Raw genomic sequence first — 27257 nt, 5'->3', positions numbered from 1 at the left:
AGGGCTAGTTGTCAGGCTCTGGTGACCTTGGAATAAGCTCTCCTGCCCACTGTAGGTGGCAAGGGGTGAAAGGGGAGGACATCTCTCTCTTGGCCATGTCACCACATAGCAGACAATCAGCAGGGCCAGTTCTTCCACACTCACTTTCTTGGGACTGGCTCATCTGCAAGCCTTCATCTCCTCCTGCACCAGGATCAGCTCTACTGTCATGCCTGAGCAAGGTGCAGGGCCCCCTTTCCCAAGGGCTGCAGCTGGCGAGGGGCAAGGACAGTTCTCCTGCTCTCATGACCCCAGGGCTAGGTCTCCCACTTGCCACAGGTGATAAGGGACAATGGGGGAGGACAGTATCTCTTCCTTATCCATCATTCAGGAGATGAGTCATAGGGCCTGCTCTCCCACACTCATATCCTTGGGGCCAACTCATCCACAACTGCCATAGTCAACTCTTAGATTAAGAATGAAAAGACCTGAATTGAGCTAGCATAACACCCCAAGGAGCCATGAACACAAGTACACATGAAGCTCAAAATTAGCCAAAGGAAAGAAATAAATATCAGAGTAGAAATCAATTAAATAGAAAAGGCATAAAATTCAAGTGACACAAATATTAAGTTCTTTAAAAGATAAAATTGACAACTTTAGCTATACCAAGAAAAAGAGAAGATTCAAATAAAATCATAGATGAAAAAGGAAATATTACGACTGTTTTCAGACACACAACGATCCTTAGACCTTATTATGAACACTTCTGTGCCCCAAATTGATAACCTGTAAGAATGGACAAATTCCTGTTTGTCTAATTCAGTAATAAACATAGAGTACTATACACACAGTTAATATACAGTATAATATCAGTAATGTACACATTGCTGACACTGAGTCATAAAGAAATAGAAGACATTCACAGACTAGTAATAAATGTTCCATTAAAGAAAATCCCAGGGTCAAAGGCCTCACTGCTAAGCTCTACCAAACATTGAAATGACAACTAACACAAATGTTTCTTCTCCATCTTCTTCCTTTTTCTGTTTCTGCTTCTACTGTTTGGTTTTTTGTTATTGTTGTTGTTTTGGTTGGTTGTCTTTTGTTTGTTTTTTGGTCTTGTTTTTTGACTTTGTTGTTGTTGTTGTTGTTGTTGTTGTTGAAACAGAATCTCTGTGTAGCCCAAGCTGTCCTTAAACTATCTGTGTAGACCTGGCTGGCCTTGAACCCAGAGATCTGCCTGCCTTTGCCTCCTGTCTCCAACTCCCCTTAAATAGCTCCAAAACCATGAATGTGGTGATGGTTTGGTGGGTAAAGTGCTTGCCACATAAAAGTAGAATATGAGAGGGTTCACATCTGGAATCCCAGTGCTTCTACAGAGAGATGGGAGACAAAGACAGGAGAATCCCCTGAAGTTTGAAAATACACAGTAGCAAAGAGATTTTGTATCAAATGAGGTAAAAGATAAGAACTGATACCCACAGTTGTTCTCTAATTTCCACATGTGGACACACACACACACACACACACACACACACACACACAATTTAAAATGTCAAAAAATTAAAGATGACTGAATTTTTCCAAAGTCATTATTAGGATAAGTATTATTCCAATACTGAAAAACAGAAGGATACAAAAGAAAAATAAGGGGGTTGAAAAGGAAAAGAGGAAAAGGAAGCAACATTATATCCTACAAGAGATGAACATCTATGTTAAAAAATTACAAGATAGTAGCAACTGAAACTAAACATCAAAAAGACTATTTCATCATGATAAAGTGGGTTCCACCCTAGGGACGCAAGGATGCTGTGGCATATGTAAATCAATAAATATGAGGGACCACGAAAGTAGAATGAGGTAGAAAAACCATATGATCATTAAATAAGTGTCCAGAAAACATAATAAAATTCAACACCTCTTTCTAACAAAATATATGAATAAATAAAATATGAATAAGTAAAATATATAAAACATACCTCTGACATCTGTACAGGAACCCCGAGATCTACCAGAAGCCATGAGAACCAGAAAATGAAGTCAGGATAGTTGTAGGATACAAGTCAGTACACAAAGGTCAAAAACAACACCAACAGAGGATTGTCTAAAAAAAGAATCAACCCAATTCTACACAAAATCCATACATGCATGCATACATACATAAACACACATACATAAACACATACATACATACATACATACATACATACATACATACATACATACATACATAATACTAAGGTCTAAATTTGCCAAGTATGTGAAAGGTGTCTGTGATAAAAACTATAAAACTGAAGTAAGGGATCACAAAGAGATGGAAAGACAGCTGTGTTTATGAACTTAAAGAATCCATAATATTAAAATGTCTATACATTCCAATTAGCTATACGATATTGTATTTCTATCAAACCACTGTTGACTTCCTTCTGAGAACTAGGAAACACCCTATATGTAGGTAACCACACTCAGAGAAAAAGAAAAACCAAATGCCCAAAATGATCTTGAGATAAAGAACAAAGCAGACGATATTGCATTGCTTTATTAAAAATAAAGAAGGTAGGATCCAGGACGGTTGGTAAAGTGCATCCACAGGGACTTGAGTACCCATAATCCACATGAAAGCTGGGTGTAGAAGCATGGGATATCAGCTGCTGGGGAGGCAGTCACAAGCAGATCCCTGGAGTTCATTGACCAGACAACAGAGCCACATTGGTGAGCACCATGTTCAGTAAAGGACACTCAAAAAAGAAAGTGGACAGCAGCTAATGAAGACACTCAACATCAACCAGCTTACACACACACTCATGCACGCACGCACACACCACACACACACCACACACACACCACACACACACCACACACACACACACACACACACACACACAATAACAGTAATAAGTAATAATAGAATGATAAAAAGTACAATAAGTAGGTAAAGTAGGATTCCCCCCAAAGTAAGGATCTTTTGCCCAGAAAGGACACAGTCATTAGTGAGAGGGATGGGAGGAAACACCCATCACATCATGACAGGAAGCTGACTCAAACAACTCAAAAGTAAAACGATCCTATTTAACTCAAAATAAGTAATAAGTGAATCTAAATGGACATTGCTAAAGGAAGGTGTGTAAATGGCTGTATTAGTCAGGGTTCTCTGGAGTCACAGAACTTATGGAATGTCTCTCTATATTGAGGGAATTTATTGGGATGACTTAGAATCTGTAGTCTACAATGAGCAGCTATGGATGGGAAGTACAAGAATCTGGTAGTCGCTCAGTCTCACAAGGCTAGTTGTTCCAGCTGGTCTTCTGTAGAAGTGGGTGTGCAGGCAAGTAAAATGCAAGCAGGTGAAGAAGAATGAATCTTCCTTCTTCCAATGTCCCTATGTAGGCCTCCAGCAGAAGGTGTGTCCCAGATTAAAGGTGAGTACCACCACATCTGGATCTGGAACTTGCTTTGTACCATGCTAACCATGAACTCCGAGACCTCCTTGCCTCCTAGGATTAAAGGTGTGTACTACCTTGCCTGGGCCTAAGCTTTTCATGACCCATTATGCCTCAAGATCTCAATGTCAATGTCCAGGTCAGAAACTTGTGTCATCGAGTCTCAAGATCTGGATCACGGGTGTTCTCTCCAATTCTGATTTGTCATTCATTCCAGATCTAGTTAACAGCCAGGAATAGTCATTATAATGTGCTAGGGTCATTTTAAAAATGCTTGGAAACCTCTCACTATTCATCAAGGAGATGCAAATCAAAACTACAGTATGATATCACCTCACCTCGGTAAGAATGAATGCTATAACAAGATAAGAGACACAGTTCCTGATTAGAATCTAGAGGCCAGGGAACCCCTGAACACTACTAATGGGATTGAAAATTATCCCAGCCATTGTAGATGGAGATTCCTCCACAAGTTCAGAATACAGGTGTCATATGATCATTGAACCCCTCTACTTGATATATAATGAATGGAAATTAAAACCAGTATGTCAGAGACAGATGTGCTTCCATGGCTACTGCAGAGCTGTTCACAGTTGGCAAGAAACCACAAGCAACCCAAGTGTCCATCAACTAGTGAACGAATGGGGAGAGGAGTGTTTCCTATGCGCTATGTAATACCAGTCATCAAAAAAAGGATGAAATCTATCATTTACATCAAAATGAATGGAACTAACGAACATCATGTTAAAGGAAAATATACCAGGCAGAGAAAGACAAGTGTGTGCATGAATTGGCTCCTATGTGTAGTCTAGGGAAGGTAACCATGGAGGCCAGAAGGAGAATTCTGTTACAGAGCTGAGAGTAGAAAAGAGGGAAGTCTGGGGTAAGGCTGGCCAGTGGATATGATATTACAGTCAAATGTAGGGAGCAGTATTGGATTTGGGTCTGGCCGCTTCATGACTGCATAGCTCCAGGTGGCTATGTGACTCTGGGCTGCATGGCCACAGAAGCTCAGGTGGCTGCTGTAAGATTATGAGATTGTTGGACAAAAGCCTCTCCCAGGAAGACCCCGGGAGCAATCACAGGATGTTTCAGCCTAAGCAAAACACCGGATGTCCCTGAGCAGATTCCTGAGAAGGGTTCGACCTTTTCAAAGAACATGTCCCCGGAAGACTGTTGCCTCTTTGTTTAAGGAGGATATCTTGCAGTTTAGTGATTCACCCTATATCCTTGGGCACTTCCCAAACTCCCCACCCTAAGCTTCAGTTCCCGCTTCTATTCCTGCCTCAGAGCTTTAAATGCTGTACATTTCTCTCAATAAACGAGACCTTGACAATAGAATCTTGCTTGGTCTCCTTCTTCTCTCGCCCCCCATTGGCCCAAGGGTAGCGCCCCTTCGGAACCCTGAATAACTGGACCCACTAGACGGGTCAGTGATTAAGATACTTTGAGTGGTGTTGCCCCATAGGGCGACTATAGAGAACAGCTGTGCCCTGTGTGCCTCAGACCTCTATCGGGAAGATATTAAAAGTTCACTCTGAAGAAATAACGGATGAGGAGCAGGTAGACATGTTTAACCCAAGCATTTCAAAAAAGATACACTGTATCAAAACAATACATAACACCCATTGTTATGTACAATTTGTATCCATTTGTGCATGAGTTAAAATTACACGGCACTTTAAAATGACAGTTTAATGAAATGATGCTTCTGAGTTTAGACGCCAGCACAAGGAGTGATGAAATCATGCTATTGAGGTTCCCCCCTCGAAATGAGAGCAACTTCTTGCCTTTCATTGCCACACATCCGCAACTAGGTGGGTGTTTCTTTCTATATCAGGGAGACAAAGTATCCACAACTGAACCACCAACGAAAGAGTGAGCATGGACCCGACCTAGCCCCAGCCCCTGTGCACGTATAGAGCAGATGTGCAGCTCGATCTCCATGTGGGTCCCCCAACCACTGGAGCAGGGGCTGTCCCTGACTCTGGTGCCTGCCTGTGGATCCTGTTCCCCTAACTGGACCACCTTGTCTGGCCTCAGGGGGAGAGGATGTGTCTAGTCCTGCAGTGATTGATGTGCCAGAGTAGGTGGGGACTTGGAGGAGAGGGGAGCTGATATTGGGATGTAAAATGAATGAATATATATATTTTTTTTCCACAGCAGCCAGAAGACCTTGAGAGGGGAGCTGATATTTGGATGTGAGATGAATGAATGAATGAATGAATGAATGAATAAATAAATAAATAAATAAATAAATAAATAAATAAATAAATGAAAAATTATCCTCAACAACCAGAAGACCTTAAAACTAAGGGAAGGCACCATACAGATAGCCCAACAGGAAGCACAGAAAAGTAGCCATTGTTAACATCTGTCTTGAAAGACCAAGAGAATATCAACGTATAGGCTAAAGGCTGGAGAAACAGTCTGCTGTGTCAAGCTCTGTGAATTTCACCACGGGTTCAATTACCAGCACACGTACGCATACACACACATACACACAAGGTAGCATGTAATCAAATAAAACCTACGCTTGGAAAATTTAAAACTATTTATGTCACCCTTGGAATTAAAAGAAAATCAAAATGGAAGTTATAAACTATATAACAACAAATAACAAACAAAAGACCTAGTCTGTATCCAAAACAGGCAGACAAAGAAATACTTTAGTACCTTTACTCAAAAACAACACTTTAAGTAAAAATTAATGCTGCAAGCTTCAACCTAAAAAAAAAATGACATAAAATCAGGGGTTTAAAGACATGTCTCAGGAGTTAAGAGCACTGGCTACTCTAGCAGAGGACCCCGTTTAATTCCCAGGACCCACATGGCAGCTCACAACTGTCTAACTCCAGCCTCGGGGGAGTTTACGTCCTCCTCGGACCTCCTTGGGCACTGTTCATTGGTGCAGTGAGCAGACAGACAAAACATTCATGCACATAAAATAATAAAATAAGTCTTTTAAAACTATGTGAAAGCAATTAAATAAATAACAAGTGAAATAAAACCAATGAAAGTAAATGCATAAATTAATGAAATATTAAAAAGGGTTGTTTTCTTTTTCACACTAGTATATTCAAAGGCATAAGCAATAGGCAAGTAATATGTTCCGGGGAGAGGAAATGACAAAGACAAGGGACACTTGTCATTTTGAGAAACTACTATATAAAACTTGAAATCAGAAACTTTGAATATATAGATGAAATGGATGCTTTTTTTAAAAGAAAAAATTTTAATAAACAATTTTAATTTATCGAAGACAAACATAACCTTCCACTGGTTCGTTCTCTCTCTCTCTCTCTCTCTCTCTCTTTCTCTTTTCAGAGCTGGGGACTGAACCCAGGGCCTTGCTCTTGCTAGGCAAGCGCTCTACCACTGAGCTAAATCCCCAACCCCTTAAAAGAAATTTTAACTGGACAAATTTTCCCAGGAAGTAGAAGCCCCAAGTCAGTCAGGTGCCCACACCTTTAGCCTTAGAAGTGAAGCAGGGTCATGCAAAGGCTCCCCAGAGCCTGAGGTAGGAGAAGCCCAACTTTGAAGTCAGCCTGTTACACAGTGAGATGCTCCTTAAAACATAGTCTGTGCTGGGAGTGGTGGTTCCACTCTTAATTCCAGCACTGAGGGAGGGAGACAGAGGCAGATGTCTGTGAGTTTGCGGCCAGCCTGATCTACATGGATAGTTTCAGGCCAACCAGGGCTACAAAGTAAGACCTTGTCTCAGAAAACCATGCCACAGTGGGAGCACGGGCTGTCTTGACTCTGTTGCTTGCCTTTGGGACCCTTTCCCCTACCTGGAGTGCCTTGTCTAGCCTTGGGAGAAGATGCACTTAATCTTACTGCAACGTTATATACCAAAGCTGACTGATATTCATGGGAGGCCTCCCCTCTTCTGAAAAGAAAGACAGGAGTTGATAGGAATGAAAGGAACGTCGGGGAAGGACTGGGAGGAGAAGAGAGAGGGGAATCTGAAGTCTAGATGTAAAGTTAATTAATTAATTAATTTTAAAAATATTTCATCGTGAAAAAAAACCAAAAAATTAATATTTCTCCCTGTCAGATTCCTGACCTGTCACATGTCCACACTCCCCACACCGGTCAAGTAGCTTAAAATAGAGTTCTACATGCTAATGAGGTACCTTGAGGCCTTAAGGGCTTAGCCAATAAGCCTCCCTTCCAGAACATTCCTCCCTGTAAAAGGTATTTAATCTCTGATCCAGCCTGAGTTGGTGTGGATCCATTTTCCATGATGAACAGTCAGTAAACAGTATGAATAAACATAGACTGCCTCTTTCATTGAGAGCCACCATGGGAAACACGGAGAAAGCCTTTGCCTACAGAGCCACAGCCTAAGTCTCCCCTTAGAAGGCCTCTCTGTGCTTCCAGACATTCACTGCCAAGCTAAGAGTAATCCCCTGTGAGTGAAGCCAGAGCTCTCATATCCCCTTCCAATCCTCACCCCCCTGCACCCAAGCTAAATGCAGCCCACAGGACCCCAATGGGCCCAGCCTCATCTTGGGCCCATGGACCCCTGACACTTCTTTCCTGACTTCTCTGTGCAGTTTCTAGTGACAACTAGATCCCCAGGAGTGAGGGAACCCCCATCTAAAACTGTGTTTTCCTCCTGAGAAGTGTCTCCATGCTTGCTTCCTTATAGCGCAGCACTTAACCCTAACCCTAACCCTAACTCTAACCCCTAACCCTTAACCCTAACCCTAACCCTAACTCTAACCCCTAATCCTAACCTTAACCCTACCCCTTACCCCTAACCCCCAATCCTACCCCTAACCCCTAACCCTAACTCTAACCCTACCCCTACCCCTAACCATAACCCTAATTCTCACCCTAACCTGGGATAAACACAGTCAAGCTCCCCACTTTTCACCTCCCCAACAGAGTGTCCCACACCCCATTGGTGGGGCAGAATTTGGACCCACAATTAATCATAATAAAATGAGTCTTAGGGCTCAGATAAGGAACAAGTTTTCCCACACTAACAAAACTATTTCAGAGCACAGGAAGTATGGCTGCTGGTGCTTTTTTATCACAAGGGTGGTATAATTGGGCAAAGATACCACAAACGTGAAAGTTTAAGGCCAACTTTCTCTCACAAATACCAGGCCCAGGGCCTAGAGAGATGGTCTAGGGATTAAGAGTGTGCATTGCTCTTACAGTGAACTGGTTTGGTTCCCAGCCCCCACATCAGGTGGCCTTGTAACTCCAGCCCCAGGGGATCAAATGCCTCTGGTCTACACTGGTACTGCACCCAGGTGCACATCAAATACACAGACACACACTCGTATGCAAAATTAAACATGATCTGAAGAACAAACACTAGATGTAAGTATCGTTAGCAAAATGTTCACCGGAATTTAGCCACATGTTAAAATAGTAATATAGCATAGCCAAGAATCACTTACCCACTAAATGAGAAAAGGATTCCAAATTAGAAAACATTTTATGTAGCATAGTACATAAATAGATTTAAGGAAGCTGAGTGTGGTAACACAAGCCTCTGATGCCAGCATCTGGGAAGCAGAGACAGGTGAATCCCTGTAAGTTCAAGACCACCCTGGTCTACAAAGTGAATTCCAGAGCACTCAGGGATACATAGGAAAATGTTTCAAAAATCAAAAAAATAAAATAATATTTAAGAGATAAACCCATATACAAGATAAAGAAGAAAATATCTAAAATATCTTTGTACTGTCAGTACAATGGAAAAAAGTTATCATCAATGATAGCTACAAAATATACATTATTTATAGGAATAAGCTCATTGATAGGTAGAAATAAGTTCATTTAAGGTTTAAATGAAGAGCTGAGTAAAGCTTTACTTTAAAAAATGACACCGGTTTTCAGACATCTGAATGAGAAACTTCCACTCTATAATGATGTCATCTCTGCAAAACACCCAATTCACTCCTAAGCCCCAAACTTTCCTTTATGGAACTTGGTGGGCTGACTCTAAATTTATTATTAATCATATAAACATACCTGAAATGGGACTGGAGAGACAACTCAGTGGTTAAAAGCAGCGATGCTCTCGCAGAGTCCTGAGTCTAGTTCCCAGCACCCACATGGTGGTTCCCAACCCTCTCCAGCTCCAGGAGATCTGATGCCCTCTCCTGGCTCATGCAGGTACTGCATGCACATGGTGCACAGACATACAAGGAGGTAAAACATCCTTGCAAATAAAGTAAAAGCATCTTTTAAAATTATTTTTATGGATACAGAAAATGTGGTACATCTATACAATGGAATATTACTCAGCTATCAAAAACAATGACTTTATGAAATTCATAGGCAAATGGATGGAACTGGAAAATATCATCCTGAGTGAGGTACCAGAAAAACACACATGGTATGCACTCATTGATAAGTGGCTATTAGCCCAAATGCTCGAATTTCCCTGGATGCACAGAACACATGAAACTCAAGAAGGATGACCAAAATGCAAATGCTTCACTCCTTCTTTAAAAGGGGAACAAGAAAAACCTTGGCAGGGAATAGGGAGGCAAAGTTTAGAACAGAGGCAGAAGGAACACCCATTCAGAGCCTGCCCCACATGTGGCCCATACATATACAGCCACCCAATTAGACAAGATGGATGAAGCAAAGAAGTGCAGGCCGACAGGAACCGGATGTAGATCTCTCCTGAGAGACACAGCCAGAATACAGCAAATACATAGACAAATGCCAGCAGCAAACCACTGAACTGAGATCGGGACCCCTGTTGAAGGAATCAGAGAAAGGACTGGAAGAGCTTGAAGGGGCTCGAGACCTCATATGAACAACAATGCCAAGCAACCAGAGCTTCCAGGGACTAAGCCACTACCCAAAGACTATACATGGACTGACCCTGGGCTCCAACCTCATAGGTAGCAATAAATAGCCTAGTAAGAGCACCAGTGGAAGGGGAAGCCCTTGGTCCTGCCAAGACTGAACACCCAGTGAACGTGATTGTTGGGGGAGGGTGGTAATGGGGGAAGGATGGGGAGGGGAAGCCCAAAGAGAAGGGGAGGGGGAGGGGTTAGGGGGATGTTGGCCCGGAAACCGGGAAGGGGAATAATAATCGAAATGTAAATAAGAAATACTCAAGTTAATAAAGATAATAAAAAAAATAAATAAATTATTTTTATGTAGTCAAAGAGAAAACAAGACTAAAAAGAAAAAAAAATCCATATTAGTAACGGGAACTGCCAGATGGATCAATGAAATAATTAAGTACAAACTAGAGTCATAACTACCAGAAGCTTTGGCTAAAGGTAATGCTGTAATTTTTAAAAAAATAGGGTAAGGAATATACTATTCAACCAATAGTACTGGGACAATATGGAAGAAAATCACACAATGATAAAAGTAAATGTCCAGTGAGAATGAAAATATGTAGAATATGGGCTATTTTTATATTTTTATTTTATATTTTTATATTTTATTATATATTTTATTTTACATTTTTATATTTTAAATATTTTTATATTCATTTTTAGTTATATGTAGGTGTTCCTCTGTGTGGGTACAGATGTCCATGGAGACCAGAAGAGGGCATCAGATGCCATAGAGCTGGCGTCCTCTGGAAGAGCATTGTACACTCTTAATCACGAAGCCACCCTAGAACATTCTTATAAACTGAGGATGCAGACTATAAACCTGAGTAGGGACAGGTGCATGGCCAAAAGGGAAGAGACTGACCTATTTTAACCAAAAAAAAAATGAATGTTTTAAAAGAAAAATAATTGGGAGAAAATATTCGCAACATATAATAGAGAGGAAAGATACTTATGAGTGATAAATATACATAGTATACATTAAAATATAGACAGTAGGGGTTGGGGATTTAGCTCAGTGGTAGAGCGCTTGCCTAGGAAGCACAAGGCCCTGGGTTCGGTCCCCAGCTCAAAAAAAAAAATATAGACAGTATACATAGTATTCATAAAAATATGCATAGTCTACACAAGATATACATAGTATAGTCTACATAAAAATATACAGGGTATACATAATATACATAATATAAAAATAGATAGTATACATAAAAATATAGTGTACAGTTTACAAAAATATACATAGTATATATAAAAATATACATAGTATACATAGGAAAGGACAAATATTTATAACTGGTAAGTAGCATGTCAAAGGGACAAAACTGGTAGGAAAGGTGGATCATGGAATAAACAGAAAGCCCTCAAAAAATAAGAATATAGCTGATAAATACCTGCAAAGACACCCAACCTCATCAGTGATCAGTACTTCAGATTAAAATATATGTTAACTCCTTGTTGGACTGTTCGCAAGTGAAAAAAGTGACTGCTTCCCTATTTTGAACAACGATGGGAGATAAGCAAATTTATATTTTATACTTTTCTTCTTAAAATATGAACCCTTTGTTAATTATAGATTACATTTATACCTTTAAAATATTTTCCTCTTTTCCCTTCCCACAGTTAAAAAAAACAAAAAACAAAAAAACAAAAAGCAAAAAACAATGTGACCAAGAGTCATTTAGCCTGGCCATTTGTTTGAGACAGAGCCTCCTTCAGCCCAGGCTGGGCTTGAATTTACTGCACAGCCAAGATGACATCATCTTCCCTTCTCTCTCCTCCAGCTACCCAGAGCTGGGTCACAGGCCCGTGTCACCACAGTGGATGATCACAGTCACTTTTGACTCTATGATCTTGAAACTGTTGCCAACAGGGGCTCTGAGTGAATTTTCGACTCATCCCAACATGGGCAGAGACAAATTGGTTCAACTCATAGATTCAGTTTCAATAATTTACTCTGGTGATGAGACTCCTAAGAACACCAGGCACTCTTGGAAGAATCTATTGAAAGTACATATGTCTTAGATGAGAAGCAAAGATACCATGTTCCTGTCACTTACATTTATGTCACACTGTTATAGGCCACAATATGCCTCCATCTCTGGGAAAAGTGAAAAAAAAATTCTATATGTTCTTATCAATGCAATGTTAAAGTTTATTTCTAAGGCCAGGCACGGTGGTGCATGCCTTTAATCACAAGCAAAGACAAGGCAGACCTCTGTGAGTTCAAAGTCAGCCTGACCGACATAGTGAATTTCAGGACAGCCAGAGTCACCTGTCATATATATATATATATATATATATATATATATATATATATATATATATATATATATATAGAAACAATAGACTTGCAGTCTGGTGTGGGAATTGGTGTTGAGGGGTTGAACTGGTTGGCTGTTTGTAATGATTTCCTTGTAGAGAGGAAAAATTAAAAGGCATTACAAATAACGGCAATAAAACCCTCAGGGGTTTCAGATGTGACCCTACTGCCAGTCTCTGAACTATCACGGAAGAACTAGCCAAGTCAACCTTCAAAGCTCTAGAAACTGTAATGTCAAGGTCAGCTCGAAGGGGAGGAAGCTTCTGAGTCGGCAGCTTGTGCCTCCTGGGTTGAGAGACCTGCCTGAGGATAACTGTGTGTGTCATTTTACAGGCCCGGGTTACAAGGCCCAGACTCTGGGCCACCGGGAACTCCCAGAAGCTCTCCATTAGCCTGGCACTTCCCCGGAGGATGTAAAAACTGCCGCTCACACAGAAATCTGCCTGCCTCTAAGCCCATTAAACCAAAGTCATGTGAGTAGAAAGTTCTTGGCTCCTCTCCCCTCTTGCGTTGAGTCTTCCAATTCACTCCTCTATTCCCAAGGCCCCTCCTCCTCTGTTCCGCTGCCCCAGGAGTCCTCCATTTAAGCTGCAGTTGAGCTGCTCTGAACTAAGAATTCCTGGGAGGCTTGTTAACTTCTCTGCTTCGGAAAATGAGAGGAACACCATTAAGAACTTTGGCTTATTAGGCAGCGGGGACCCACTCCAGCAGCCACGCAGAAAAGCAGAAATGACACAGTATCCCTTGGAGGTACCCGAGGAAACTTTTCCTAACTGTTTCCTAATTCCATCCCTTGTGTATACTAGGTAGCGAGTACGTACCTCTCAACAAGTTACATCAGCATAGCCTTGTCTTCCCGCCTGGGTTCTCATCGGTACTTTTACCCACCAGCATCCCAAAACTATCAGTCTTCCCCTACTGCATCACCCTCCTCAGAGTTACCACCCAACCTATCACCTCAGCCGCAGCCTTCTGATCAGAACGGATGCACCAATTCAGTGTGCCACCGCCCCACAGCCACTGCGAACACAGCTGGAGGACAAAGAAAGTAACAGTTCTGTAATTCCAACCAGCTGCAAGAGACAAAACAAAGAAAAATAAAGACAGACGAGACAAATAGTCATTAAGCACATAAAATCAAACAAAAGGCAGACATGGAGATACAGCTGAGAGGATAAAACGTCAAGGATGCCCTCGGCTACAGCATGGTTCTGAGGCATCCTTAGCTAGACTGGGCCCTGCACTTAAAAATTAAGTTAAGCTAAACTTAATTTAGTGCTGGAAACAATAAATGGGGAAAGTGACCTTTCGCAAAAATTGAAAGTCTCCAAGGTACAGGGAAAAAGAAGGTTATAATAACTACAGAAAGAAGGATGAATTATGTCAATCCATCCTGGAAGTGTTAAAGAATGTCTAAAGAAGCAAACAGTGAGTGGAGGCAGCCATCTCTGGAGTTAATAGATAGAAGGACCTTACCAAAAGTGAGTCTTCCAGACGGCAAAGGAAACTGAAGCCCACAAAGTCAGGGCAATCCCTGCTAGTCAGTCAACAGAGGATTACTGACCAGAACATACAAAGAACCCAAAACCTTAAGCGTTAGGTGTTGCAGGATATTTGATCACACTGTGAACCCCAAGATTGTGTTATTTACTGTTTCTGTTGTGGTGTGGCCCAGACATTATCACACACCTTTAATCCCAGACAATGAAAGTAAAGCTAGTTTGGAGAAGGAAGTACCCATGCTTGAAAATGATACCTAATTGAGTGGCAGACAAAATAATGAATCAGAGAAAGATTTGACAGAATAGGATATGCCCAACTCCCCCAAGAACAGAAGGGGGAAGGGAAGCTAACTGAGGAGCAGTGCGGAGAGAGGAGGCAGTTTTACCTGGACAGTTGAACAGACACAGGTTGCAGAGAGAGACCGAGCTAGACACAGGTGAAGACAGAATGAGCCAGGGAATGAGAAGCCAGAAGATTAGAACAGATTCCAAAGTCAGTGTGAGGTCAAGCAGAGCAATTCAGGAGAGGCCAAGAGAGAGAAGCAAGATTGAATCAGTTAGCTTGGGGAGAAGTTTGAACCAGAACAGCTGAGTTGAACTACCCATCAAGAGCTCAGAAAGAAAGGACAGAAAGAGTGAGCTTATTCGTCAGTGAGTCTCAGAGGCAGAAAACACTCTAGGTCTACCTAAGATTGTGCGAAGGCTAGAAGCTTCCAGGACTAGGCCTACGTTAGTCCACAGGGGCAGTAAGCTTCCTAGAGGACAATCACATCAGGTAAATAAAAGATACATTTCCAATTAGAAGAAAAAACAACCCAATTAAAATTGGGCTATGGAACCAAATGGAAAATCTCAAAAGAAGAAATGCAAATGTCTAGAAAACTCTTTTAAAAGTGCTCAACGTCTTTAGCTACCAGGGTCTTGCAAATTAAAACTATGCAAGGATTCCATCTCATACCAGTGAGAATGGCCAGCTGGCCGGCCATCCTCAAGAATGTAAATGAAAACAGACTGGTGCGTTGGGGAGAACAGGACTACTTACACACTGTTGGTGGGAGTGCAGACTAGTGCAGCCACTTTGAAAATCAGTGTGGAGGTTTCAAATAAGTAGACATAGAACTGGCATGTGACCCAGCTATACCACTCCTGACATATACCCAAAGGACTTTACATCCTACGAGAGAGACTCACACATCCATGGTCGTTGCTGCCCTACTCACAATTAACTAGGAAATGCAAATAAGTTAAAGCTCTCTCTCTCTCTCTCTCTCTCTCTCTCTCTCTCTCTCTCTCTCTCTCTCTCTCTCTCTTTCTCTGCCTAATGCCTGCAGATTAGAATGTAGCTCTCAGTTCCTTCTCCAGCACCATGCCTGCCTGGATGCTGCCACACTTCCCACCATCATGACAATGGACTAACCCTCTGAAGCTGTAGCAGGCCCAAATTATGTTTTCTTCTTTAAGTTGCCTTTGAAGTTGCCTTGGTCATATGTCTCTTCATAGCACTAGAACACCTAGGCATGGTGATGGATGCCTATAATCCCAGCACTTGAGGGGCAGAGGTAAAAGATCAGAAATTCAGGATTATTCTCTACTGCATAGCAGTATCACGGTCAGCCTGGAATAGATGAGACTGTGTCTCAAAAAAAATAAAAATGTTAAGGGAAGGGAAGGGAAGGGAAGGGAAGGGAACCTATTTAGATGAGCCAAAGAGAATATAAAATCTTTTCATCAACATGAGGTGCCAAGCTCCATCTTGTTGTGGGGAGTAGAAGTGCCACGCGAGACAAAATGTGGGAAACCCCTTAATCATCTTCATAGAGCAAGCATCTCAGATAATGAGAATGTGCAGATGTTAGTCACTACACACTCAGGAGGCAGCAGTCATCCTACCAGCTTGCCCCTTGGATTTATGATTCTACCTAAGAGTTAGACAATGGAGCTGGGGAGAGATGGCTGTGTAGTTAGTGCCTATTTGCACTCAGCTTTCTTTCTTCACTCTCGCATGCTCCAGAACCCCCTGCTTAGAGGATGGTGCCGCCCACCATGGCATGGGTCTTCCCACACCAGTTAAGACAAATCTCCACAAGGATGACCACATGTAGGATGATGTCATTATGCAGGTGAGGGCAGGTACAGGATAGAATGAGGTCTGTCATTGGATGAGAAGGAAGGATGGGCGGGAGAAAAGTTTTAGAGGAGAAGACGACTGGAGGAGACAAGAGGCAGCCGAGAGAGAACATGGCAGCGGATGTTAAGATTTCTCACTGCACATCTACACGTTGTTATGACTATCCTTAAGGGATGGATGTGTACAGGGCTTTGTATGTCCAGATGAGCAATTTATATCTTATTTAGGTGGGTAATTAAATTGTATCTTATCAATTGGATCAGAGGTTATTGTGTGTTGTGATGATTTGAGTTCAATGCCTGAGGTGGCTGGACACACTGGGCCTCCACAGAATTGGGACGTATATGTCTGACATGGTGGCAACCTACCTTGGGAATTAGATGGGTAGAGAGATTGCTGCCAGGCTCAGAGAGTAACCATTGGCAGTGTGATATGGGATGGAGCTTACTGGGTGAGACGCTTTGTTGACTGAGATGAAAATATCCCACAGATGCCATGTGGCCCTACGGTGCTGCCACTTGTGCGGGATAAAAGAAACATTTCTTCTTTAGTCTTACAGCAACACCCACAGGCCAGCTCAAAATCGACAGCCCCTCATTGAGACTCTCTTCCCGGGTGATGCAAGGTTGTCTGAAGAGGACAATTTGAGCTTTTCCCATCTTCCCAATTCCACCATCAGGATGTCTGCTGCCCACCCCAAACTCTTGGCTCTGTCCTTTCCCTTCAACCAAGCTTTACCTACTGAGGGGCATAAATGCATGTTATTGGGGAACAGGAAGGGACTATGGCTACAGATCCATGTCTTTTCGTTACTGCACAAGATCACTCGGACCTAGGCAATGGGGCCCACTCTTTGCTCAGCAGAATTTACCCATTGAGCCAAAAGGGTGGGGTATAAGGTCACAATGGGTGATGCAACAAGTGACATATGACACTGATGCCGGAGCAGGCCTGACACTGGCTCAGACACTGGCTGTAGTGAAGTGAGAAGCTGCAGTCTTATGAAAAGATGACCAGAAAGCTTCCTCGTATGTTCTCGGCTCAGCTGCAGCCTCCTTCCTCACCTGGTTCTCCCGTCTCTCATCATCATAAAGCCCGCCTTCCTCTCCTAACTGCTCAGCCTTCCAGCCTTCAGCCTGCTCTCCAACAAGACCCATCCCTCTCTGTGTTCTGCCCTACCTCTTTCCCTCCTCTGACAGCCCCTTCCTACTACCCCACCTTAAGGATCTCCATTCCCAGCACCTCCAGACTTTCAACTAAGCGCACTGTCCATCTCCCCCCCCTCTCCTGCTACTCCTCCATCCTTGTCCCTACTCCCCCCAACAGCCCTGTTGAATAGTTCCCTTCTCTCTAGCCCCCACCTTCAACCCTCCCACCCACCCTCAGCCACACCAGGTGAGCCACCGATCTCATCTTGGGGAAAAGTTTCCCCACTGCTACCATCATTCAGAAGTTCTGGGGCTGAGGGCACCTGGAAGCTTGACCTTACAAACAAGAATGCAGGACTGTGGAGCCAATGTAGAGTGCCTCTCTGGTTAGTCATGAGACGTCTGCAACCAGACTCTGATTTTTAACTTCTGTGGAGCTAATGTAGTGGTTTCCACGGGGTCACACATTAGCTATCGTATACAGGAAAATTAATTATGAAGTGGCAACAAAATAATGTTATGATGGGGGTCACCACGGCATGGGTCACAGCAGTAGGAAGGTTGAGAACACTGCCCCTTTGTCCCTCCTGCCTGCTCAGCTGCCTCTTTGGAGCATCTGCATTTCCAGAAAATGTGGCCTATAACCAGAGTTCAGATACCAGGATTTGCCCTGGACTAAAGTAATAGTAGGACCTGGCTCATGCTCCTCTCATAGAGATGGGGCCCATTTTGTTGTTCTGCTTTGGTCTGATTCCTCCCAGAATCTATTAGTCCATTTTCCCCCATCCTAGCCGTCAGAAGCAGGCCAGAGACCACCTGCCCTGGGAAACAGCTCCCGCTACAAGGGGAGGGCTTCCAGTTATGCTTTTATCAAGATTCTGAGGGAGGGGCTATCAGCTGCCTCTATCTCAAACACAGGTGGTGACGTCTAGAAGTAGGTCCTGTGTTCTGTCCTACCTACAGGGTCTCACATAAATATCCCAGGATCCCCTTGAGCTCACTATGAAAACAAGGATGACCTTGAACTCCTGATCTAGTCCCCACCACCTCCCAAGTATCAGGACTACAGGCATGTGCCACAATTCCCAGGCAGATGACCCCGACAATCCCAACAGATCTTAGCAGAAGTTGAATAATTCATGATAATTTATGAATATAAAGAATTAAAAATAGTCAAAATCCTCACAAGAGAAATTGTTCCAAATATGACAGTTAATCCCCCAAACTGTAATCTATATACTGTAGTCACTGTCACTGTGATGTTGAATTGATACAGACAAATTCACCACAGGGTACCAGAAATGACTCATATGTAGACACACGAACTCATTCTTAGGTTGACACCTGGATAATACAGTTTATTCCTGATACTTTATTCCTTGTTACTTTATCTTACATTTTCTAGTTGACGTCTGTGTTGGCTGGGTCTTAGCAGATGGTGCTAACTGAGCAGGAACCCAGAGAATTCTAGAGAAATCAGCCCCCTAAGAACACCAGGTGTGTCAAACCATTTCAGTATTTCTCGGTTCAGTGACAAGAAGGAATTCTGTCTCCCTTAAGGAATAACTGGCTGTGGGATGCACTGGTGGTCTGGAAGGACTTCAGGTAAGCAGAAGCCAGTCATGTCGTGCCACTAGGACACCTGAGCTGAGTCTGTATCAGGGCGCCTGGGAAACAGACATGCAGGACTTGGGTTGGAGAGAGACGCTCCAGAGCCTCTGACCGCTCTTTTATTCCTTTCCAAATTTTGGGATTTTTAAAGGGTTTATTTCATGCATATGTTTTGCCTGCAAAATACACACACACACACACACACACACACACACACACACACACACACACACACCACCTGTGTGCCTGCTGTCAGAGGTCAGAAGAATATATCTGATGAACTGGAATTGGGGTTACAGTCATGAGCTGCCATGTGGGCACTGGGAACTGAACCCAGTTCTTCAAAAACAATATGTGCTCTTAACCACTGAGCCGTCACTCCAGCCCTGACTACTCTTGCTCTCTGAGTTCCACCCAGCCAAGCACTGACTCTGTCTGGGGCAATTCTGGCTATTAGAAGTCAAGTGGATCCAAGCTAAAGAAACTCAGCTTTCGGGGCACAAACATTCTTGCTAGGTTCCCAGAAACTGACATAGTGGCTTCTTTAAAAAAAAAAAAATGAAGACCATTTTCCTGTTTCCCTCAGGAACAGTGGAGAGACAGGCATGCCCACAATGACAAGGTACTTCTCTGGCCTAGCCAAGTGTGACGTCACCAGTGTGTCTGGATGATGTAAAGGTTTATATAATGGCATTAACAAAAGATTCAGACAGCCAAGCACACAGAGATAGCACAGTAATATGTTTTGTGCTCAAATAACTTAAACAAAAGCTCTGACCCAAGAGAACTTTCTTTGATGGTGACAATGTTCTAGATCTGCTCTGTGGCCACTGTGACTAATGAATGATGGAGATAACATTCTAGATCTGTGCTGTGGCCACTGTGACTAGTGAATGATGGAGACAATGTTCTAGATCTATTCTGTGACCTCTGTGACTAATGAACACTTGGAACATGGTTGATATGACTAAGAACCGGACTGTGTGTGTGTGTGTGTGTGTGTGTGTGTGTGTGTGTGTGTGTGTGTGTGTGTACATTGTATACAAATTTATGTATTGGAGTACGTCGGTTGTGTGTTTTTTAAAGACCACAGGATATCCTTTGAGTGTCATTCCTCAGATAGTGTCCACCTTTTGAGAAGGAATGGAGTCTCTCACTAGCCTGGAGCTCACCAAGTAGGCTAGTCTGGCTAGCTAGCAATACCTATTCTGTCTCCCCAGCACTGCAATCACATGTGTGTATTCATGCCTAGCTCCTAAAATGTGGGTTCTGGTAATCTAACTCAGGGCCTCATGCTTACAAAATAAGCACTTTGCCTGCTGAGCCCTTTCCCCCCAACCCAGATACTACTGGTTTTTAAATTGTGTTTAGTATTAGCCATTTAAACTCAAGTAGTCAGTTGATTTTAAAAGTAGGTTTCTGGTCCTTACCTAGTCAAAAGAATTCAGGACCCTGTGAGTGGAGTTTGGTCAATGATGGAAACTCTGTAACTAACAAAGAAGGGCAGTGAAGGAAGGAGGGTTGTATGTGGGGCAAGTAAGTGGAAATCATCCAAGTTAAATAATCAGGCAACTTGAAAAAATATTAGAGAGTACAAGTAATTTAACACTGCTTTCTCCTTTCTCTTGAAGAGTAGAGCCCTGGCTCTCTGGTGGAAAGAATACATGTGAACGTGTTGAATCCTTCACCTTCCTAGACACCTGTGGCGAGCTCACAGCACGTGACAGTGAGGACCAGGCAGGCCAGCCTTGCTTCAGACCCCTTTGGAACCTACAGATAATAGACTGTGTTTGTCCAAGTTGCAAGAGGTCTGAAGCACTCTGTGCCTGCTCCTATAAACATGGGAACAATGTCATCAGGTGACACTGGTGACGACCTAAGATATTATATCCTCCAAAACACTAGATACAGGTGCTGTGGACCTGTAAGATGCATCTCAGTTGGTTTCAGGATGATGCCTGGAATCAGAATCAGCTTGAGGAGCAACACCATGAATGGGAAACCCTCACCTCATTCAGGAAGAGTACCCCCAACTTCAATATGGAAACATGGCGCGCCATGCTGAGGGGGCATCTCAGCATGTCTCCTTACATTTGCTTAAAATATATCAATTACGTTTCTTGCAACAGTATTGTTTCCGTAAAATTCATGTCAGCTTTCTGTGACTCCTTCAACAATTCCAACAAACCTACACCAAATACCTAGTGTGTGTTGGATGTTGTCCTTGGAGGGAGGAATCCACTCACGTGCAGCTGCTCACCTCCCAGAGCTTGCTCTCTAGTGGACACCAGCAGAGGCAGAGAATCGACAGGTGTGGCTTTCAAAGCACACAGTTGGAGAAGTAGGACAGGGTGGCTCTGGTGCTCAGAAATCCCTTGGGTCCACAAAATGCTGAGCAATAAAGGTCTGCAGCCCTGGAGGACCTAGAAGTCACGGTGACCTTTTCTGATAGAGACATTAGTTTTCAGAGTACCAAAAGGCCACTGATTTTTTCAATATCATCAAATTTGTATGGAAAATATTGTTTATTTAGGGTTTTATTGCTGTGAAGAGACACCCATAACCATGCCAACTCTTATAAAGGAAAATTCATTGGGGCTGGCTTACAGTTCAGAGGTTTGGTCCATTACCATCATGGCACACAGGCAGACATGATGCTACAGAGGCAGCTGAGAGTTCTACATCTGAATCAGCAAACATCAAGAAGACAAAGGCAACCCCAGACCTGGCTTGAGCATCTGAGACCACAAAGCCTGTCCCCAGTGACATACTTCCTTCAATAATGTCACACCTCCCAATAGAGCAACTCCCTGAGCCCATGGGGCCATTTTTATTCAAACCACCACAAAAATGATGTCCACTTGCCTCTGTCTCCTCCTCCAAGGGAAAGGAAAGACACCCAGATCAGCTATGGGACAGTACAATAATTCAAAATAACTCTGTCCCCACTGTAAAAAGTAATGTAGAGGGACTAGAGAGATGGTTCAGCAGTTAAAAGCACTGACTGCTCTTCCAGAGGTCCTGAGTTCAAATCCCAGCAACCACATCCATCTGTACACAACCATCTGTAATGGAGTCCAAATGTCCTCTTCTGGTGTGTCTGAGGACAGCAACAGTGTACTCATACATAAAATAAATAAATCTTTAAGGTAAGAATAATGTAGAAAATTCTGATGCTATCCTCAGCCCCATGACAAATGCATCAGAAACTGGTGTGACACACCATCAGTATTTTCAGATTTTTCCTATGTCATACTGTAAATATGGACCATAAAACAGTCTTACATTTTTTTCAAGTACAGAGCTACAAGGAAAGCTTAAAGAAAAGTGAAATTACTGAATATTTTGAGATATACCATCATTGCAGCGTTTCCTTTGATTTGACTGTAAAGAAACAGTCAAGGATTTCCTCTGGAAACCCCCCTGCCCCCCAAAAAAATGCTTCTGAAGAGAACATTCCCCCTCTTGACGTTAACACCATCAGCTTGACAGGATCACTTGGCATTGCCTGTGGGGGTTATCTAGGGTAGGCTAGCCTCTGTGCATGCCTGTGAGAGTGTCTGGGTTAGCTTCTGGGGACACCTGTGAATGGTATCTTTTTTTTTTTTTGGTTCTTTTTTTTTCCGGAGCTGGGGACCGAACCCAGGGCCTTGCGCTTCCTAGGCAAGCGCTCTACCACTGAGCTAAATCCCCAACCCCCTGTGAATGGTATCTTGATTTAAGTTGTTGTAGTGGGAAGATGCTCACTAGACGTGGGCTGCCTCGATCCCACAAGGAGAAACCCAACACCGGCGTCTACCACTCTGCTTCCTGGCTATCTTTGTAAGGTGACCAGTTTGCTCCCACTCCTACTGCTGTGAATTCCCTGCCATGACACACTACTGTAAGTCAAAAATAAACTCTTAAATTGCTGCCTCGTCAGGGCTTTTTAATATTTTGGGGGTTTGTTTTGTTTTAAAGCACAGCAACAAGACACGTAACACTCTTAATATATGCAGATCTCATCCTTGGAGCTTCATTGCTCTGAGAATACAGGACGCATAAGGTCTGGTTATGGATCAGTTCTATACTCTAGCACAGAAGGCTCTGTGTGAACAACCGTGGACTGGTATACATAATGAGATCAGCATGGTGTGCAAGGTCCTTATAGCTGCAACACAGAGCCATGGTCCTGTTGCCTGAATCACAAAGGAAATACTATGCACCACTCCCAGGTTGGGAAGGGAGAGGCTCATCTTCCTTTGGATGGTTTGGAAACTTCAGCAGATAAAAAATCCAAGTATCCGCTCTCCTTGTTTTCTGTGTCTTTGTTTTTGTTGGCCCAAAGAAGCCTTTACCCTCCCCGTGTCACCAAAGTCTCCACCACCCAGAGCAACACCATGTGAACACTGTCAACAGCAGCTCGGAAGTAGCACTGGGTGGCCGGGTGTCATTTGATTTGATTTGTCAGTTCACACATATGCATTTCAGGCCCAAAGACTTCTACTGCATACCTTATACTGAAAACACTGAAAGATCCTACTGGTCATCCAGTCAGTTATCAATTTGTAATGCATTCCAATCATTTGAGTACCTAAGAAGTTGAGTTGAGGGGCAGAAGTGAACCTTTATAATATAAAAAATTACGTGTGTTCTGATTGCATGAATGTATGTGTACTCTGTGTGTTCCTGGTACCTGTGGAGGCCAATAGCAAGCATCAGATCTCTAGAACTGAAGTTGTCAGCCATGTGGGTGCTGGGAATCCTCTGGAAGAGCAACCATTAACTGCTGAGCTCTCTCCAGTCCTCTGATTAAGGTTAATTCTGAAAGGGATTGTGGTGTTCCTACAGGTCTGTTCCTTTTCATAGTCAACATATTTCTGCTCTCACCTTTCCCCAAATCACCCCGTCTAGTTGTCTTTAATGGTGATCATTCAATGCAGAAAATTTGTAAAACTAATGTGCGTTTAGTAGGCTATAATGTAAAACAGCTCACTATGATCCAAGTGTCATCTGTCTTACCACATCACTTGTGACACTGAGTAAGCTTTTCTTTTTGGTTCAGACTGAACCCAGGACCTAGCATGCAATAAGCTGGTGCTCTTCCATAAAGCATCCTTTTCTCAAAATTACACTTTGTATTGTCATGTGTGTCCACACGGGGAGGACAGAGGTCAACTTGAAGGAGCTGGTTCTGCCCTACCACCATGTGGATCCCTGGGACTGAACCCAAGACATCAGGTTTAGCAGCAAGCACCTTTAACCACTGAGCCATCTCATTGGCCCCACCCTTTTACCATGACAAATTGCCTTTCTATCTCCCGTCTGGATTCCCACCCAACATTTTAACCATTTGTGCTTTCACCATCATGAAGTCTCTGAAGGTTTTTTTTTTCTTCATTAAAGTCTGTTGCTAATGTCACGTCTTTGGGAACATCACTGTGTTCCTCTGCTGTATCTCTGAGTAGATGTCTCAAGTCTAGAGACACCCCAACACCAGCTATTTCCATAGTAACACCGCTGTTTGCTGTGTGGCACAAGAAGGCAACAGAACTACACTGTGCTGTCCATGAGTCTTTAAAATGGGTAGCAGGCAGAATGACAACCACAGACAGACTCTGAAAAGGTGTGGAGGTCACCAAGCTGAGCTTTTCATATAATGATGCTGTAGACTGAAGAACTGCCGAGTGGTTCCCATGTAACAGAACCGCTCCCAGCAACACGTAAGGGACAGAAATTTCATTGGCAAGTGAAATCCATGCACGTCGCAACTGTACAGAGCACAAAGTACAAATGCCCTGCCTTGGGAACAGCCTCCCTTTCAAGGCATGGCAATACTTTCCTTCAAGCAATATGGATACTGCTGTGTGTACTGGTCAATTTATTCTCAGGGATGGAGTACGAGGACATGAGGGTAGTCCTACAAAAGAAACTGAGTCAGTAAAATGGATTCTGCTTATCTGCCTTTGCTCAATAAAAGGGGAGAAAGTCACTTCTAAGCCTTATATAAAAGGCTGTTACATTCATAACTTACCATGGCAAACCATTTTCCTAAATCGTATGTTCCACACAGAACTCAAAGCTTCTGCTTCTGAAGCTCACGCTTTAATAATGAGATGTTATACTACTAGACTCTGGAGATGCTGTTAACTGTTAATATCAGGTCTTCTGAAAACACACCTGTGTGACCAGAACTTTTAGCTGAAATGAACTCATCAAAACTATTTGCTTTTAGAAATTCACTAGCATATAAAACCAGAACTGTCCCGTGTGTGCACCAGTGTGCCCTAAGAAAACATGAAAGTCTTCTTCCTAGTAATACATGCAGTTCTTATTTTCAGTTTTCTTAAAAACAAAGCATGATTCCAGCACAATGAGAGGAGAGTGGAGACCAGCTGGTTACTACTGCATTAGCAGCAGAACCCAGCACCAGAAGGGGCCACATGACACACCTGAGGGCTCTCACAAGCATCCAGCATCTCCAACCCAACCAGCAAGGCTCAGCAGACACTAAGGAAAGCTGCCCCTGTATGCAGACACCACTGTCCCCCAGGGGCTTAAATGCTGAAGGTACACAATCCTTTAGGTGGTGGGATAAGGAGATCCTTTAAGAGATGAGTCCTAGGCAAAGATTAAAACAGAGGCAGAAGGAACACCCATTCAGACCCTGCCCCACATGTGGCCCATACATATATAGCCACCCAATTAGACAAGATGGATGAAGCAAAGAAGTGCAGGCCGACAGGAACCGGATGTAGATCTCTCCTGAGAGACACAGCCAGAATACAGCAAATACATAGGCAAATGCCATCATTAAACCACTGAACTGAGAATGAGACCCCCGTTGAAGGAATCAGAGAAAGGACTAGAAGAGCTTGAAGAGGCTTAAGACCCCATATGAACAACAATGCCAAGCAACCAGAGCTTCCAGGGACTAAGCCACTACTCAAAGACTATACATGGGCTGACCCTGGACTCTAACCTCATAGGTAGCAATGAATATCCTAGTAAGAGCACCAGTGGAAGGGGAAGCCCTTGGTCCTGCTAAGACTGAACCCCCAGCGAACGTGATTGTTGGGGGGAGGGCGGTAATGGGGGGAAGGATGGGGAGGGGAATACCCATACAGAAGGGGAGGGGGATGTTGGCCAGGAAAGGGAATAACATTCGAAATGTAAATAAGAAATACTCAAGTTAATAAAGAAAAAATGGGGAAAAAAAAAAAAAAAAGAGATGAGTCCTAGGGGCAGGTACTGGGTCACAGGGGTGTTGACATTGGTGGAGTGGGTACCTGTGTCAAATTTAGTTCTTACAAAAGCAAGTTAAACAAGGCCGGCCCCACAACCTCTGCTTCCTCTAAGACCTTCCATCATCATGCCACCACAGGGCCATGCTGCCCTCCTCAGATTAGAAGGAATGGTATACCATCTTGTTCCTAAACTGACCAAAGTTGAGGTAAATAACCCTTCTTTATGAAGTACTTCCAACTCAGATATTTTGATAGAGCAACAAAATTTTAGTGTTTTAGTTAGGGTTTGCATTGCGATGAAGAAACAACATGACCAACCTCTTATACGGACATTTCATTGGGGCTGTTACAGGTTGACGTTCAGTCCTTTATCATCAAGGCAAGAGCAGGGCAGAGTCCAGGCAGGCATGGTGCTGCTGAAGAGTTCTACATCTTCATCTGAAGGCTGCTAGAACACTGGCTCCCATCTGGAGGAGCTAGGAGGAGGGTCTCACTGTCCACCCCCAGTGACATACTTCGTCCAACAAGGTCACACTGACTTCAACAAGACCAGAGTTCTTAATAGTGCCATTCCCTGGGCCAAGCATATGCAAACCACCACAGGTACATTTCTACAAAACACCAGCAAAATAATCCCAAACGAGGGACTGCTTAAGGGTATAGAATATAGAGTTGCACCTTAATTGTGAAGTGGGCAATGTTTTACTCGTGAAAGGGAGACAGGGTAGAAAGGGCTCTAAATCCAAGTGTCTACTGGACGGGGGTGGGGAAGGGGTTGTGAAATCCACAGCCATCTGCTCTTTCAGAAGCAGGAAACTCTAGACACAAGGCAGTGAGAATGAGACACAAGTGTCCATTATCTTGACTGATTACCACCAACACACTGTACACACTATAGCCACAAATACCTTTTTTGACCGGACACGCCAGCAAGTCTGCAATCCCAGCACTTGGGAGGGAGAGGGTAAGGATCAGCTTGAGGCCAGCTTGGGCTACAGTTTGAGAACATCCCAAACAAAATATAATTTGGAGCCAAATGTCCAAGGAAAAAAATAGTTCAAACAGGATGA

General features: G+C 43.2%; 1 long non-coding RNA gene across 5 annotated transcripts; it reads left to right on the top strand.

Moving 5' to 3' along the window:
* The first annotated feature begins 17124 nt into the window (after positions 1-17124).
* Positions 17125-21087, top strand: LOC108351020 (uncharacterized). 5 transcript variants are annotated; one of them, XR_005504962.2, is made up of 4 exons: positions 17141-17736; positions 18756-18955; positions 20593-20769; positions 20867-21087. It is a non-coding gene; the product is annotated as an uncharacterized LOC108351020 (long non-coding RNA). The 5 variants fall into 5 exon arrangements; XR_010066615.1 differs by having other exon boundaries at positions 17125-17736; positions 20593-21087; XR_010066617.1 differs by having other exon boundaries at positions 17126-17230; positions 20593-21087.
* The last annotated feature ends 6170 nt before the right edge of the window (positions 21088-27257 follow it).

This window comes from Rattus norvegicus, chromosome 5 (assembly GCF_036323735.1).
Source record: "Rattus norvegicus strain BN/NHsdMcwi chromosome 5, GRCr8, whole genome shotgun sequence".
NCBI classification, from domain to species: Eukaryota; Metazoa; Chordata; class Mammalia; order Rodentia; family Muridae; genus Rattus; species Rattus norvegicus.
This window is presented reverse-complemented; position numbering and strand designations above follow the sequence as displayed.